At 49.3% G+C, this 15,974-nt stretch overlaps 1 protein-coding gene across 5 annotated transcripts in view; it reads right to left on the reverse strand.

The window, feature by feature from the left end:
• DAPK1 (death associated protein kinase 1) overlaps nucleotides 1-15,974 on the reverse strand; it is a 171,151-nt gene that overhangs the window by 85,010 nt on the left and 70,167 nt on the right. The gene's annotated exons all lie outside the window — the stretch shown is intronic.

Genomic DNA, 15,974 nt, shown 5'->3' on the forward strand with positions numbered 1-15,974 from the left:
AGAGTCATAGGATCTGTGACGACCTCATCAAACCATGCTCCGATTTCTTGGGGAGTCAAGACCTGGCGTTCTCTCCATTGTGGGGTGGGCCGCAGAGATGGGGCTCACAGTCCGCCCCTCACGAAGACGGGATGGTGATCCCACTGAGCGCTCCCAGGCGCACCAGGACGGAGGGGGCGGCGCACCGGCCCCCCGGGGCCCTCCACCCTCCACACAACCCGCGCTTCCAGGGGCCGGCCCGGCGCTCCTGTCATGGTCACGATGACTTGTCTGAGGCTATAAACACTCAAGGAAGCCTCTGTGGTTTGAATCACGTTGCTTTAAAAAACAAAACCAAAGAGCCAAAAAGTAAATTTCAGCAGGGGAGCCACCAAGAAGTAGAATGCAAGCCTAAATTCTAAGACTATCCTGAATGTGTTTTCACCCCCAAACATCCCATGTTGACCTTTCTCCCCTTTTAATTACAGGAAGCTGAGAACGTCAAGGCCACCCAGCCTAGCAGCGGGGTTAAGGCGAGCTATCCACATCTGGAGTGTGGAGGCCAGAGGCTGTGCGCAGCCTGAGCTGACTGTGGTCCCAGGTTTGCCGAGAAACACAGGAACTCACTCCCTCACTGGAGAATCGAGTCTGCTGTCACACTTTGGGGTCCCCAGACACAGGGTGCTGCTGGGAGAGGAGCGGACGAGGGGCCAGCAGGTGGGAGAGGCTCTGGCCCAGGAGAAGACGTGATTCTCCTGCCGCACGGCTGCATGCTAGTGTCCCTGCTGACCTTGGCTGCAGAGGGTCAAAGAGGGTCTAGAGTGATTTGGGGGAACATTTTCCAGACCCATCTCAATGCCGCCTCTTTAAAGACACTTTTCCTTATTTTTCTCCAGCTCCCCACCAATCGGCCCCCCACCTCCTGCTCCAATGCAGTGCTCTCTCCTGCACCTCGTGCCCTTGTGTGTCACTTACTGCTCTCTGCCTTTCCTGGCCCATTGCCACTCCTCTCAAGATGGTAATTCCTTGAGGACAGATGGCTGTTGGGTGCATCACATCCTCCTACCCCCTGGGGCAGTGGGTGCAGAGCTCTGCCAGGAACCCGCGCACCATGCTGACCTGCTGCTCTTAAACTCCAAATCCAACATTCGAAAACCAGAGGAGTTAAACTGAAGATTCTCCACTGTAATTAAGCAGAACCGTGCAGGGCTGGAGCACAGACTGCCTGTGTTTGAGGCTTGGTTCCACCACCTGCTGGCTGTGCAACTGTGGGCTTACAGACTATTGAATCACTCGGTGCCTCAGTTTCCTTATCTGTAAAGTGAGCATAATAACAGTGTGTACCTGGAAACGTTGTTGGGATGGAAGGGGAAAGATTTAAAGAGTTAAGCTGGGTGAAGCGGTTAGAACAGCCTGGCAGTGGGAAATGTTCAGTAACTGTTACCGATTATTAATCTTTGACAACTGCAGTTATTTTCATTAGCTCACAGTTGCTTAAATCTCCAAGCTGTGCAGTATTACCCCCAAAATGTCACCTCTCATGACTGCCAGGGCGAAAAGAGCTCTAAAACGAAAGCCACAACACGGCTGTACTGTGTTAAAGTGTGCAAAACTATTGCTAAATCTGGCAGCTGGCTTCAACCTTCAAGCTATTGCCCCGCCCCCTGCCTCTCCCTGCCCCACAGAGGGAGTGTGGCCGCTCCCTGCCACTCCCTGCAGCCTGGCCGCCTGGGGAGCTCACAGTCACAGCTGAGCCAAAGCACAGGCAGCAGGCCCACAGGGCCCAGGGGCCTTGGGGTGCCACAGCAATGCGGGTGGGGACTTTCACAGCGGAATCTCTTCACCCAGCCAACACTGGGGACAGACTCCTGGGAGAAGAAACGGTCTGCGCACAGGAATTTGCCATGTGAGGCCTAATTCGAGCTGGGCTGTTGGTTAATTGCCACTTCCATCCTCTCCTTCCTGGGCAGCTGGCCCCCCGCCCGCCTCCCTGCACCCACTCTGGGGGCAGTTCCTCTTCTCCAGTTCCTCCCTCCCCCACCAGCAACTGAAGAAACAATTTGTTTGGGTTTTGGGGACAGGGGCGTCTACACTGTGGGCTCCCAGAGTAACAACCTGATGACGCTCCCAGGGTCTGCTCTTACAGGGAGGCAGTAGGTGGATGCAGAGAACGTGGACCCCAGGGCCGTGCCTGGGGGACGGCCTGTCCCTTAGGACCCCATCAGGGATGGCCGCCCATGCAGAGGCTGCAGCCAGAGCCACGTGGCTTCTTCCTGGAAACAACCTTGCTGTGTCCCAGGACACCTGCGCCTGAGGAGCTGGAGCAGGCGAGCCTCAGTTTACCTGTGAACTTGCCTGCTGGCTAAAATGTACCTGTAATCTCAAAAGCAACACTGGCAGTGCTTCCGGGTGGTTCGCGGATCTGAGCCGCGGGATGTGCACACGCCCGCTGAGTGGGCCAAGGCCACGCTCTGCCTCTCATCCTTTTTATGGTCTGTTTAGCGCCACGTTTTTTCACGTTTTGAGCTTTTTGTTGCTAATTTGGCTACTTGTACCGGCCCCCACAGGTAGTGCTGAAGTTGGTCGGCACAGAGAAGTGTGGGCCGACTTCATGAGGGCACCACTTGAGTGCTGTGGCTGTGAGGTCAACATTAGAGTCAGCAGCAGACATTAGATAAGGTGCCTTTTCACAAAAACACACACGAAAGGAGGTTAGGCACCGATCTGTTGACGGAAATGCGACCCCAGGCTCACAGGAGCCCAAACCTGTGCTTCTCTAGGACGAATGGTCCAGAATTGGCTAATTCGGGATTTGTGGTGAATTTGGAGAACATCATTACCATGAATAATGAGAACGGGCTGTACGTCGCTTTTAGAAAATGCACAAGTATTCTTGGTCATCCAGCAATGGACAGTGTTGCTAGGTACAGACAGCCAAATGCATTCTACCATAAAACTTCCAATTAAATGTAGCAAACAATTACTAACTACTGGTGGTCAGATACATACAAAGACGAGGAGACATCCCTGCTTTAAAGAAAAACTCCAGCAAGCCACCCCCTGTGAAGCCACAGCAGGACTGGAGCGTCATTCTGGGCAAGAGCTTTGCGAGGGGAAAGCAAAGAGAGGGACTTGTGGTTAAAATAAATTTGGGCAACGTTGCCTTCTTCTCCCCATTGAAAACTCACACTGTATTTTAACTAATTAAAACCACCGCTGTAACATGTTTTGAGGTTCTCCGCAATAAAAAGAAAACCACATTTGCACGTGTGCTTATGCAGCACAATACCAACAGCTAGAAAGACCCACAGAAGATTCACAAGGTCAGCATAAGGATGACGTGCCATTTGTGAAGCATTCATGTTTCAGTAGGTCTGAGATATTTCACAGTGCATTAAAAATAAACCTGTTAAACTTCGTTCCACTCAGTTAGGTTTTATTTTCAAATTCACTTCTGTGTCTAAGCTTTGCTCACTTGGGGAAAGACAGGATGGACATACACTGTCGGAGAAGATGCCGCATTCAGAATGGAGGAAGAGCACTCTGGCTGGACGTGACAGTTTGCTCCACCTCGTGGCTGGTACCTAACCCAGGGCTCAACATTTTCATTGCTGACCTTGATCCACACACCACATTACAACAAGCCACCTACCCAGAAAGGTGGTGCAGATTCAAACAAAGTGACTAAAACAGCGTACAATTTTTTCTTTGATTTTAAATATGTATCCAACGAGTACATATGACAGTTAAAAATTACTTATGATAACTATTTATTATTACGAATTCCATACATTAATGCTGGAAATTTAAATCTAAAAGCTGATAAGTTCCATCTCTCCCTTCCTCCCAAGTCTTTGCAGTAAGGTTTCTAATTAACAAGAAATAATTTTTACTTTAAATTCATATATTAACCCCTGGCACAAGTTTAGTGCTGGTTTATGGGCCATCTGTTTTTCTTGAAGAGCTATGTTGAGAGAGTGGTCGTAGCAGAATTCTTCTGGAACACTGGAATTACAGGTCTTAAGCAAGAGGTGAGGTGACAGAAATGGTTTTTCAAGGATGAGTTAACATTTGATAACTCACATTTATGGCAGGAGAAAAGATCCCAAACAGTTTATAGACTAACGGCAGAGACAAGCATGTAACACAATCACGTGGGAAGGGCCATAAAAAGGACATGGCCACTCTGGGCCACTCCTGAGGACAGGGTGAGGTCAGGAGACCCAGGCCGTGTCCTGAGGGCTGAGTGCCAGCTGGGAGATAAAGGTGTATACAGAGGGATGGTTTCCAAGAGGAGGCACAGCATGAGCCAAGGGAAGGAGGCATGAGAGAGCCTGCCTTGTATTTCCAGAGAGAAAAGGGAGTGGCAGGGAGGTATGAGGGCAGCCTCACAAACAGGACCCCGCCCAGGATGGAGCAATGCCAGCCCCAACCCTGCCAACAATGTGGGAAATCAGAGACCTCTCTGAGCCTCGGTTTCCCCATCTGTGCGAGGGCAATGATGACATGAAACGAGCCCACGCATGCCAGTATAAGCCGGGTTCTCTAAACACATCAAGCACATGTAAAGGATGAAAATTAGGAGGCTGTTTCAGTTTCATACTTCTCAAAGAAGCCCAGAGGGTGGTGTGTCAGTGGCTGAAAAGCAGCACCAAATTTTTTCTTGGCATGTTTCTACCCAACAACTTTGACAACTCAGTGTAAAGTCCCTACATTTTTTCCCATTAGGACTAACAAAGCTGTTTTCACTTCGGATGGAGACCTGTTCGATTTGCCTTCTTTGGTCTCCAAGGACCTTGTGACTTTGCTTGGATGCTGAAGTTTTAGCCTGTGGGCCAGCAATGGGAAGTAGACTGCGTTTTGCAAAGATGGCCTCAGCCACACCTTCCATCTCACATGCTCTTCTGCAGTGTGACTCTGCCTCTGCCATCACGAGGTGGGCTCTCGTCCTGATCCCCAGGAACCTGAGGCTGGCCTCACCAAAAGAATGTGCAGAAGTGACCTGGGGCTTCTGCCTGGGTTTCTCCGAATGCATAGTCTTGGGAGCTCCCTCTTGGAACTCAGCCACCAAACTGAAGTGAAACCCAAGCTATGTGGAGAGGCCATGTGGAGGAGGTGCTCTTGTCAACAGTCCCTGTTGAACTGACAGCAGCTGTAAAAGGCCGGCCAGGTGAGTGGCCACTGGATGTATGGCCCATCAAGTCTTCAGCTGGGTCCAGCCCCAGCTGACGTCTTAATGCAACCACACGAGAGAGACCCCAAGCAGGAACCCTCAGGCAACCCACAGAAGCATGAGAGATCACTAACCGTATTTTGGATGGTGGGTTTAACAGATGACCCAGGCAGCTGTGTGGAGGAAAGATTCGATACAGAGGGTGAGGGACCACCAGTAGGTGGCCACTGTCATGGACTGTCCTAATGGGAGAGCATGGGGAAGGAGTGACAGTGCCCAGCCCGTCTTGAACGCAGGTCCCACCCCAGGCTACACAGACGAGCCCTCTCTTCCATCAGCACGTGTGGGCTTGCTTCTCAGGTTCTTTGCATCTCATCTTGGCAGCAATCCCTCATCTTTCAAGGAAAGTGCTGCATCATTTAGGAGGGACCTCTGCCAGAACCCGAACCAACAACAACAAACCCCAAAGACTCTCACTGAAACACCTTAACAGATTTCTGCCGAGCTGTGCTCGTTTCTCGTCTCCAATCTACCTTTCCCAGTCTCTGTGGTGAAGCAGGTCCTGCCCCGAGAAACACAGAAAACCAAACGCCCCGACAGACCCAGCAAACATACAGTTGCCTGATCCTCATTCTGACCGTCCGGATGCCCGGGGCATTCCCAGGGTGACCCACCTTTAGGGGACATGGGAAGAGAGAGCACTTGTCCTCTCATTCAGTGGAAACCCCTTCCACCCTAACCCACCCCCACACGGATGAGGCTAGCCCCTCACGGGAACGGGTGCTTCAGCACTAACTGCGCGCAGTTCCCTTGGAGCGTTTCTGTGGTGCAGCCCACACTTGGAACTGCTCTCTTTCTGCTCCTTGAGGAGCGATGCGTGACAGGAAGGCAAATCATTTTTTTACCAAAAAGCCAAGCTGGTAATTTATTATTATTATTTTTTTAAACCCTCCCCAAATTATTCTGAACTGCTATCGTGGCTCAGTCAAAACGGCACATGATTTGGAGAACAAAGTTCTCCCAAGAATGAGACAGCAGCGCAGGTTGCCAGGGCCCTGACAGGGAGAGGCAGGGTTTGCCGAGGCGGGTAAACGGCAGCAGCATGTCACCCTGGGAACCGTAACAGCACGCAAGAGTCAGGAGTGAGATGCAGAGCGACAAGTGCTGCCTAGGGACGGCTGGGAGACATGAGTTAATGCACCAGACAGAGGAGCATGGCGCAGAGAGGCGGATCCCATCGGGAAAGCATCTTCTCGGACGACAGGACCACAGAGAGAGGTCTGCCCAGGAGAACAGGGCAAAACCCAGCATCCAAGGCAAGGGCAGGCAAGGGTGTGGCTTCCCAAACAAGTGTGGCGCTGCCAGTGGGTCAAAGAAACCAAACACACAGTGTTGGGCGGCTGGAGCAGCCTCATCCTAATTAAGGAGTTAGCAAACCAGAGCAGGTGAGGCCTCGGCAAGGAGGACAGCAGTTGGTGCCTTTGCTCATTCCACAGGCCGTGCGATGCCTCTTTGGAGGGGAAAGATCTGAGATCCATCTGGAAGAGCATTTTCCAAATAAAGAGATGCTATTTGCAGAAAGGGTTTCATGGCCAAGCAGGTTTAGGGAAAAGGGGGTAAACAGAGTCACCACAGGTCTCTGTATGCAGGACTCAGACCTGCCCTCTCCCAGAGGAGGTCCAGCTTGGACATTTCGGAGGGTTGGGTTGTTGTTAACCAAACCTTTTTTCTTTTTTGCGTCACGGAGCGTTGCGAAGCCCCGTTCCCCAAGGAGGCTGCTTCGGCCTCTCTGCACGCACCGCCTCCTTTCGGTTCTCAGCGCAGCGCTGCTCTGGGGGGGCTCTCTCTTGGGACCCGACGCCGGTCACTGCCGCCTGAGGGCCCACGGGGGCAGCGCTGCGGTGGCAGGAGCCCAGGGGGTTCAGGCCTCTGGGCACTCTGGCCCATGAGAAGAGAGGGGACCGCTGGGTCAGGCCCGGGAGAGGGGGCCGCACTGCGAAGAGGGGACGGGCCCAGGCCTGCGCGCGCGCCTGCTGCCGCCACCTGAAGCAGTGGGGGCCCGGAGTCGCACACGGGCCGCCGGGGGGTGTTTCCCATGGAACCGAGACAGCGGAGCAGCTTGGGGGGGGGGGGGGGCGGAGGCTCAGGGCAGCGTCCGGTGACACCTGCCGGTTGACTCGGGCGGACGAGCCTTCGCCGCCACCTCGAGCCACGAGAGGCGCCGGAGCGCGGGGTGATGGGCGGGAGCCGGCGTCTCCGGGCCCCACTTCCACGCCCGGGAGCCCCGCCGCCTGTTCTGGGGCCGACCCCGCGGGTCTGCCGCCCGCTGTCGTTGGGAACCTCCCCGAGGCGGGGCTGGCGTGCGACACCGGGACTCACGCCCCCGGGGTGAACGAGGCCCGTCCACAGCGCGGCCCGCGAGCGCGGGAGCAGCGTGGGACCCACGTGCCCGGCTCAGACCCGGGGCCGCGCGGGACACGGGCCTGGCGCTCGCGCGCTGTGTGCTCGTTTTCGTTTTTAAAGCCGAAAGGGAAAAGAAAGAAGAAAACAAGTGCTGGGAAAGTGTCATGTGATACAATCTAAACGGGACCTCCGACGGACCAGACAAATACAACCACCTCCAAGTATTTTCTCCAAATACAGGAAGCCCCATCGGAAGCAGGCCTGCCTTGCGGTCCAGTATCACGCAGAGTAAAACACCCTTATAGGAAAGGGTGTCACGCAGGCTCAGCCCTCTCATGTGACGAATGGTGACCATGACAGGTGACTGGAGAGCCGCACAGGGCTCCGGGCCTGCTTGATCCCTCCAAGTCCAGCATGCCACTCCTTGGGCCAATGCCATTATCTGATCATCCTGACTTTGTCATAGAATTCTGTTTCAGCTACTGGGCCAAAGTTAACTGGGCCACAAGGTACGATCTGTTCTCAACTCAGCAAGCTGCTCTCAGGGGAAAAATCTGAGAAGGGAGCAGGAGGCTCACACGACTTCATGGGGAAAGAGAAGACAGACAAGGAGCTGCGCTGAAGCCAAAAAAAGGAAAGTCAGATTTGTTCAAGGTGCTGATTCGAGATGGGAAACAACCAGCCAAAGGTGACCAGCGAGGAAAAGTCCAGCAGAGTCTGCCGGGCATAGGCTGTAATTATGCAAACACTATACTCAGCTGCACAGCCTGCATGCAGTTCACACGGGTACTCTGCCTGGGCCTGGGCACCAGCGGCACTGCACAGGATGTCTGAGTATTCTCATGTCTGCCTTCTCAGCTCACGTAGAAATACTATTTGCCGTGTTTTCATGGGCAGGTTTGGGACCCTGTGTCATGCTTTGTCATTCAAGAATTAGCTCCATCTTATCCCGAGAACTCATGTCTGTATTGGTGAAGAGTTTGGATGAGTGACGTGGAGGAAATTCAAATATGCTCGGTGTCACACGGCTTTCAGTGCAGCCGCAGAACTGACGTGCTTTGGAGACGCTTTCCAGGAGCCTGTCTGGCTCTCGAGACAATACAGCAGAGAGGAGTGGCTTCTTCAGGGTTTTCCTCCTCCCGAGGTAGAAGAGGCCTGGGTCTCCACGAGGCAGCGAGTGGCTGTCTGGCTGCCAGCCCAGCCGGAGGAATCCTTTTCACAGCGCTCTTTGACAAACCCTTCCCCCTGGTGTCTACACATCTGTCACCTTGGCTCCAAACCAGGTGGGGATTCACCTCGCAGAGGAAGTCTGGGGAGAGGAGAAAACAGGTAGAGGACCGAGGGGTCACTTCAGGCCAGGCAAGGAGAGGCTGGCAGGGAAATTCACTGCTGGAGTTACCTGAAGAGACAGCCACGCAGATAAAACTGAAAGATGATAAGTTAAAGAGACACCAGAGCTCCCGGGAAGTCTGAGTGGTCCCTCCAGGGACGCAGAACTCCCTGGAAGCCTGCCACGTGGGCTGACCTCGCCCTGCAGTCAGGCCTGAGCAGACAAGGGGCTCATCGTCAGAGGCAGGGGAGGGTGCCAACACCAGGCCAGGAGACGGAACACACGGATGATGGGAATTCTCCCAGAAAGGGAGCCTTCTGAGGAGCAGGTGTCACTGATCAGGTCTTAGGTCAAACACGGAAGAAAGTAAAAACAGTTCGGGTGTATGAGGTATGAAAGTGATACCGCCCGCATCAGGGACAGCACACCCCACGACCTTCCCACAGGGTGTTGCTTCCTAAGAAAATGTGGGATCTGAATTCAGGGAGACTCAAAGCTTCCTTTTCCCTTAACTAGAAGTGAATGGCACAAAAATAGAACCCATTTTTCCAGCTACTTCCTGATTTGCTAGGCATTTGTGAGAGATACAGGCCTAGTTACTACACTTAGAACACTAGAAGAACTGGTTTATTCAGTTTGAATTCTAATCCCCTTCATGGTGATCAACCAATATATTAGCTTTTAAAAAAATTGTTTATATCACACTTGTATATAGGATTCTTTCTGACAATTAACACCATTATTGAGTGCCAAGAGCCCAACATGGTACTTTCAATAAAATTTTAGAATTAATACCTGTTGACTCAATCTTTAAGGGTCCCTCTAAATGTCTATGCTAACTACCTATCTGCTTAAATTGTTTCCACTGACCTTCTGGACACGGAAAAACAGTTGCTCCAATATTTAAAAATATCACACAAGATGTCTTAGCATTTGCTTTAAGAACAGCCTGGCCCTGGGCAGTCCCTGTGCATTTACTTCTCTCAAACATTTACTGGACTCCAGATTTGTGCTAGGCCCCAACTGGCCCCCTGGGAGCTGCCCACCTGCCTTAGAAGCTGGTCAAGGGAACAATCAGTGTGTTTGATCTTACACAGTGATTTGAAAAGCAAAAGTTCCTTACAGTCCCCATATGGGCTACTGACACTTCAGGGGCATTCTCCCATCTCCTTGGGACTAAGGTCTCCTCGGGCCAAGTGCTTCGCATCTGCGGTTGCCTTAGGCCATTACTTTAGGTAACTGGGCAAATTCCCTAATTGGAGCACAACCTAAATATTTTTTAAACAAGAATTTTTCATAGTCATTAAGCAATTTGTAAGCAATTGGCCCTTGAAAGGTAAACGCAATTTGCAAATTCCATGAGGTCAGATTGCTGAAAGAATGGAAAACGGAAAGCACAACTCATGATCTTGTATGAATACAACAAAATAACATGAGTTACTCAAGAAGTCTAAATGCACTAAGATTTGGGAAAGAAAAAAACTCCAAAACTTAGCACAAAATGGACGAAAAGGGCTAAACATGGCTGGCGAGAGTCGATGGTTTAATAGACATTAATTAAACAGAATTAATTATTTTGAGCCCCCATTTTTTCATGTGTGAGGCCAACGCCCGTCACTTAGTGAAACTGGGCCCAACCTGCTTTCAGTATACTCAGTTAGTTGTCTGTTCGCAAAAGTAGTTCAAGAATGCATTACTGAAGCCCACCTATGGATGACATCTCCCATGCCTGAGTCACCATGGTAACAGGAACTGAGAGTGACTCCTCGTCCACCTAGGGCTGGTTAAGACCATGACTCATCAACTGGGCCTGCCTGAATGCCTAACAGGTGACCCTTTGATGTCAAGGGGCTGAAAACTCTCCCCTCGGATCACGCTAACGCCGCCATTTTGTGAACATGCGTCCTGTGAAGAGCCACAAAGCTGGACTACGCTTTCGCAGATCATCAGTCACCTCACTCATCCTCACCTCCAATCATCTATTCCCACTTCAGACGCCCCCCCACCCCTTTATCCCACAAATATGTCTAATCTTCATTTTTCGGGAGGTGGACTTGATGGTTCTCCCGCCTCCTCGCTTGGCTGCCTTGTGATTAAACCCTTTCTCTGAAAGCCTGTCGTCTTGGTGATCGGCGTAATCATGTGGTGGGCAGAATGCACCTGGTTCAGTAACATTAGGGAAGAGTTGAGAAAACACTGGTAAGGTGGAACTGAAGCCTGAGTGCAGGAAAGAGACAATCAAAGACTGCCTGGCTAGGCACTGAGAAGGAGTCCAGATCTCCAGATGTGAGAAAGTGAACCCGCAGTGAGGCGGAAGCCAATCTCACATCATTGCTGTTAACGTGGGACAAATGTGAAGGAATGATGCCGTACTGATGTTCAGAAGAAGACCAAACTCAATCCCTCTCTAAGATGGATTAGCTCGTTATTAGACTCGATTGAGACTTGATTACTGATGAGATGAATTAAAAGTAATCAATAGGTAGCAAAATTAGCAAGAACTTTCTCCCTACCTGATTGGGTTATAAGATGAGCAGAAATGGGAAATGATATAGACAAGAAAGAAAATGTTTTGATTTCAGAAAGGCCTGCAACATAAGTTTTCGTGAAGTTTTTGTCGATGAAATGATATATCACCTGTGGTGGACTCTGGCAAGATAGAAGGCTCTCGAGTTTAGCCCCGTCCTGGACAAGACATTTTTCAGAATATCAGATAGAAGCATACTTACCACATTTTTAAATAACTAGTCTAAGAGGAATGGTTATATTTACTGACAGAACCTAAAATCTGAATTTATCCCAACAGACTGAATAATAAAATTCCTAAGAGAAATAAACAGAAATCCCTATATTAGGTTCAAAGAAATTAACCTCACGTGACAGCAGTTCATATAGAAAATGCCTGACGGTTCCAGCTGACCACAGAGGACGTGCACACAGTGTAACCTTGCTGTCCCCCAGGCGTTTAAGGGCTGCAGTGCCCCTGCACTCAGCATGCGTCTGGGCCCCATGCTGGCACTTGCACTTGGCAGGAAAGACGCTGACAGTGTAGGCGGCAGTCAGTGGGAGGACCAGCACAACAAGGAGGCTTTGCTTCTGGGCATGAAGACTGTTGCTATCTGAAAGGTGGTCGAGAGGAATCAGGCCATCAGCCAACCTCAGGATGCTCTGCTTCTCTGGGCTGCAGAAACTGAGGCCCCGGCTTGCTGTACTCCTCACTTCACTAAAAGAAAACGTATTGTCGAGCACAGCTGAAATCCTATGACAGAATTTCTTCATGCATTTTCTGAATCTCTGGTATCTAATGATCTTCCCAGATTGAATCTCAAAATAAAATCCATATTTCCATCAACTTCTCTAGAATCTACTTGGAAATGTATTTTATGCATTTGTGCCTTAAGATTAACTTTCCAAAGTGAGGGAGAGTACTGACAACCTCGAGCAGAAGTGTATGGTGGGTGGGAACAGTGCTGGGCCAGGAAACAGCAGTACTGGGTGCTGGCCCCACTCTCCCATCTAGCTCTGGGTGGAAGGCCGAGCCTTCAGCATGGTCATTTGGGAAATAAAAAACCCACACACATGAAATTAATAATGCTTAGCTTATAGAACAGCCGTAAGACTCAAAAGAGGTAAAAAGATATGATTGTGTTTTATATACTTCATACCATCACACAAATATAACGTTAATATTTGGAAATATTTAAGTGGTATCACAGCTGGGAATAAAACCCGTGTGTCTGTGTCACTATGTCCAAAGATCACTAATAGATTCAGTCTCTGATAGGGGATGACGACGGAACGAAAAGTCTTCTTTCAAGCAGGATTTAGAAACAGCCAAGTCAGCTCTTCCAAAACTAAAACTTAAATATCTAGACAGATAAAGTTAATCTTCTGCATGACATTACGACTCTCAAACTTTGGAGGTAAAGGGCCTGGTTTTGAACCCTGGCTTTGCCACTTACTAACTGTGTGATCTCGGACAAGTTACTCAACCTCTCTCGCTGTGGCTCAAGTGCCTCATCAGCAAATTGAGTGTAATAACCACATCTATGGTCAAAGCTACTGCAAGGATTAAATGAGTTATACATGTGGTACTTGACATATAATATGGGCCAGAGGCTGGCTGTTGTAACCAGAAGTATTATCGTTGTATACGGTCGCTTACAACCATCTGCATCTCTTAGGCACATGCCACGGCTCATCATTGTTCTATTAGAGAAAATAAGAGAAGGAGAAACCCATGCCAGTTCTTCTCCACGCTGCTCTGGAGGAGCCCTCTTCAGCATGGCCTGCTGAGTGGATCTCCCACGAAGGCTGCTGGCTTCATTCAGGACACCTCAGCACGTGGGGATGTGCTAACTGGCGTGGGCTCAGGAAACACTGAAATATTCAGGGGGAAGAGGAGGAAAGCGTGAGAATAAAAATAGCCGATTTCCACGTCTTGGGTCCATGATTAAGAATATTCTGACTTCTTTCTGGCCTCACGGCCTCAGGAGTCAGAGGATGGTCAAAACTTGGGGGTTGACCTCACCCTGGGACAGTTATATGCTGTTGGTCTATCTCTTGGACTGCCATGGAGGAAAGACCCTAAGTGAGGCTGTTTCCACCTCGAGTTTGCATACATTGAAAGAAGCCTCAAATTTCTCAAGCTAACTGTGAACCCTGATCATTCAAGGCCACCATTTATATGCATGAGAAAAATAAAATTAGCATTTTCTGGAGGCATAGAAAAGCTCCCTGTCTGAAAACAAAGCATTAAAAAGAAAATTTAAATATGCGAAGGGAGTAGAGAATGATCTCCTCTTGCTTTCTCTTCCATTATTAGTAAGGTAATGTGAAATGCTGTCACCGCCTGCTGTGAAGGCAGGAAGCATGAAGCAAAGCTTTGTGCCCAGGAGCTGCTAGCTTTAAAACCATCCCCATCAGCCTGACCTGACAATGAGGCAACCTGTTCAGCTTCTAGAACATATCAGGTAGTTCCAAATCTATGCCTTGGGCTCTATCTACAAATCCCTGGAACTCCGTGGTGAGGGAGTGGAGTTCTGACCCTGCTGGGACTCATGCCCTACCTCCCTCTCCTCTCGGCAAATGTTTGCTGAATGGATGGATAAATCGATTTGTCCAGACTTAGCCCTCGGAATTCCAAGTTTCTCTGGTTAATTTTTGATTCATTGGCCCAAGCACGAAAGAGAACGTTAATCAGATGCTTTTCATGACTAGACCCTTAAAATGTGATAAAGACATGTGTAAACAAATGTAAGAAGGGGACTTTTAGGATGCTGAATTAACTTTAAAAACGCTTGGTGTCGCGTCGCTATCTAACTGGTTCAGAGGAGTTCCCGAGAGTGGTTCAGGGGAAAGCAAAAGGAAGTGAACTTTGCACTGGTTCCAAAATTCTAACCTCCCTCAAACACGTCCTTAAACAGAATAAAACTTCACAGAAGAAGAGCTATGAAGACTTAGAATCTGACTATATTAAGCTTGACGTGATTTACATGAATCTATTTAAGAATAGTGCCAAGTGTTTGTTCAGAACACGTGCCCAATAATTCTTTTACTACAGGAAGTGAATTATAAATACATAGTCTTCCTAATAAGGACATAGATGTAAATTTAAGTTTTAAGCAACAAATATTTATAAGTTAAAACAATGCCTTATTTAGGACACAGCTGTCCACCAGAAATAAAAGACAAGCCACAAATGCAAACCACTGTCAATGTTAAGTTTGAATAGCCACATTAAGAAGAGTAAAAAGGAACAGATAAAATTAACTTTAATAATGTATTTTATTTATCTCAACATACCAAAATATTATAATTCCAACACATAGCCAATAATGAAGAATTACCATCACACGTTTTAATCTTTTTTTGGTGCTTGAACCCTAGTGTACGCTCTGCACCCACGGCACACCTCAGCTTGGACCAGGCGTCCTCCAAGCGCTCTATAGCCGCAAGTGGCTAGTGGCTGTTGTGTCGATCAGCACAGCTTCAGGCTAATTTTATGGCTATAATATAAAGCTGGGATGAAGCTTGATTATTTTATTTATAGAAGGGAAGTGAAGTCACTGGGAGGTGAACCATTGCTAATTTGGCACATTAATCATTGGTAGATACTACTGCTGACCTTATTAGAAGAATAATAGAGATCAAGTTCTCTTGGAAACCCACACCATGTATTCTGGATATTTTCCTTAAAAGCATGGAAATGCATTTTTAACTTCATTTACATGTGCTTTTTACACATCCTCTGCTGTTTGGAGTACAGAAGTCAACTGGAAGACCCACGTGCTCTAACAAGCACATATGTTCTTGAAAGCATTCTCCCTTCAGTCTTCTCTAGAAAACTCCTGTTAGTTTAACCGCTGGCTAATGCAGATGAGCTTATGGCTCCAAACAGGCAAACACAGGAATTCTAAGCAGCTTACTACAGGGGCTACTAAAATGTATCCAGCCCAGTGAGAAACACAGGTAGAGATGATGGTTCAGCTAATTTTGAAGGTTTGATCCTATTTGGTAAATTGATTTTCCACATGGTCTCATTTATTTCATAGATCGCCCCGCCTCCCTTTAGCCCAAGGACTAAAGTAGAGAGGGAAGAGAAGTTAGGGATAGTGAAAAAGTGATGGATGGCCCAGAAGCTTCCAATGAGAGTGGTTACAGCGGATGGGGTGGCAAGTCAGTGGGGAGGAGGTGCTGTGAGCAGGGCTGCCTGGAAACGGAGACTGGAGAGAGTTTCTGGTAGTGCCACGGGGCGGAGGAAAAGGTTACTGGAAGTGAGAAGGTCAGAAACTAGGAGGCAGGGTAACATTACGTCATCGGTGAGGAGGCTGAAGCTGCCCACAGGATGGCGGCGAGAGAGAAGGGGAAGCCTGTGAGCCAGACTTTTCTGCTCACGGACATCTGCCCGCTCCATGCACCACGTTTCTCAAACACAGGCTGATTCATTTCTTCTTCACTCATGTGAGGTCACAGTGCTGATATCCATTATCTCCCTTGCCTGTGCAAGCCGTAAGAACTAACAAGGCTGTCACACAGGACTCCCTAAACCCGCTCTGGGCATTTATACACAGAGTGCTTAGCGCTCCT

The sequence above is a fragment of the Equus asinus genome, chromosome 23, assembly GCF_041296235.1.
Source record: "Equus asinus isolate D_3611 breed Donkey chromosome 23, EquAss-T2T_v2, whole genome shotgun sequence".
Lineage (NCBI taxonomy): Eukaryota > Metazoa > Chordata > Mammalia > Perissodactyla > Equidae > Equus > Equus asinus.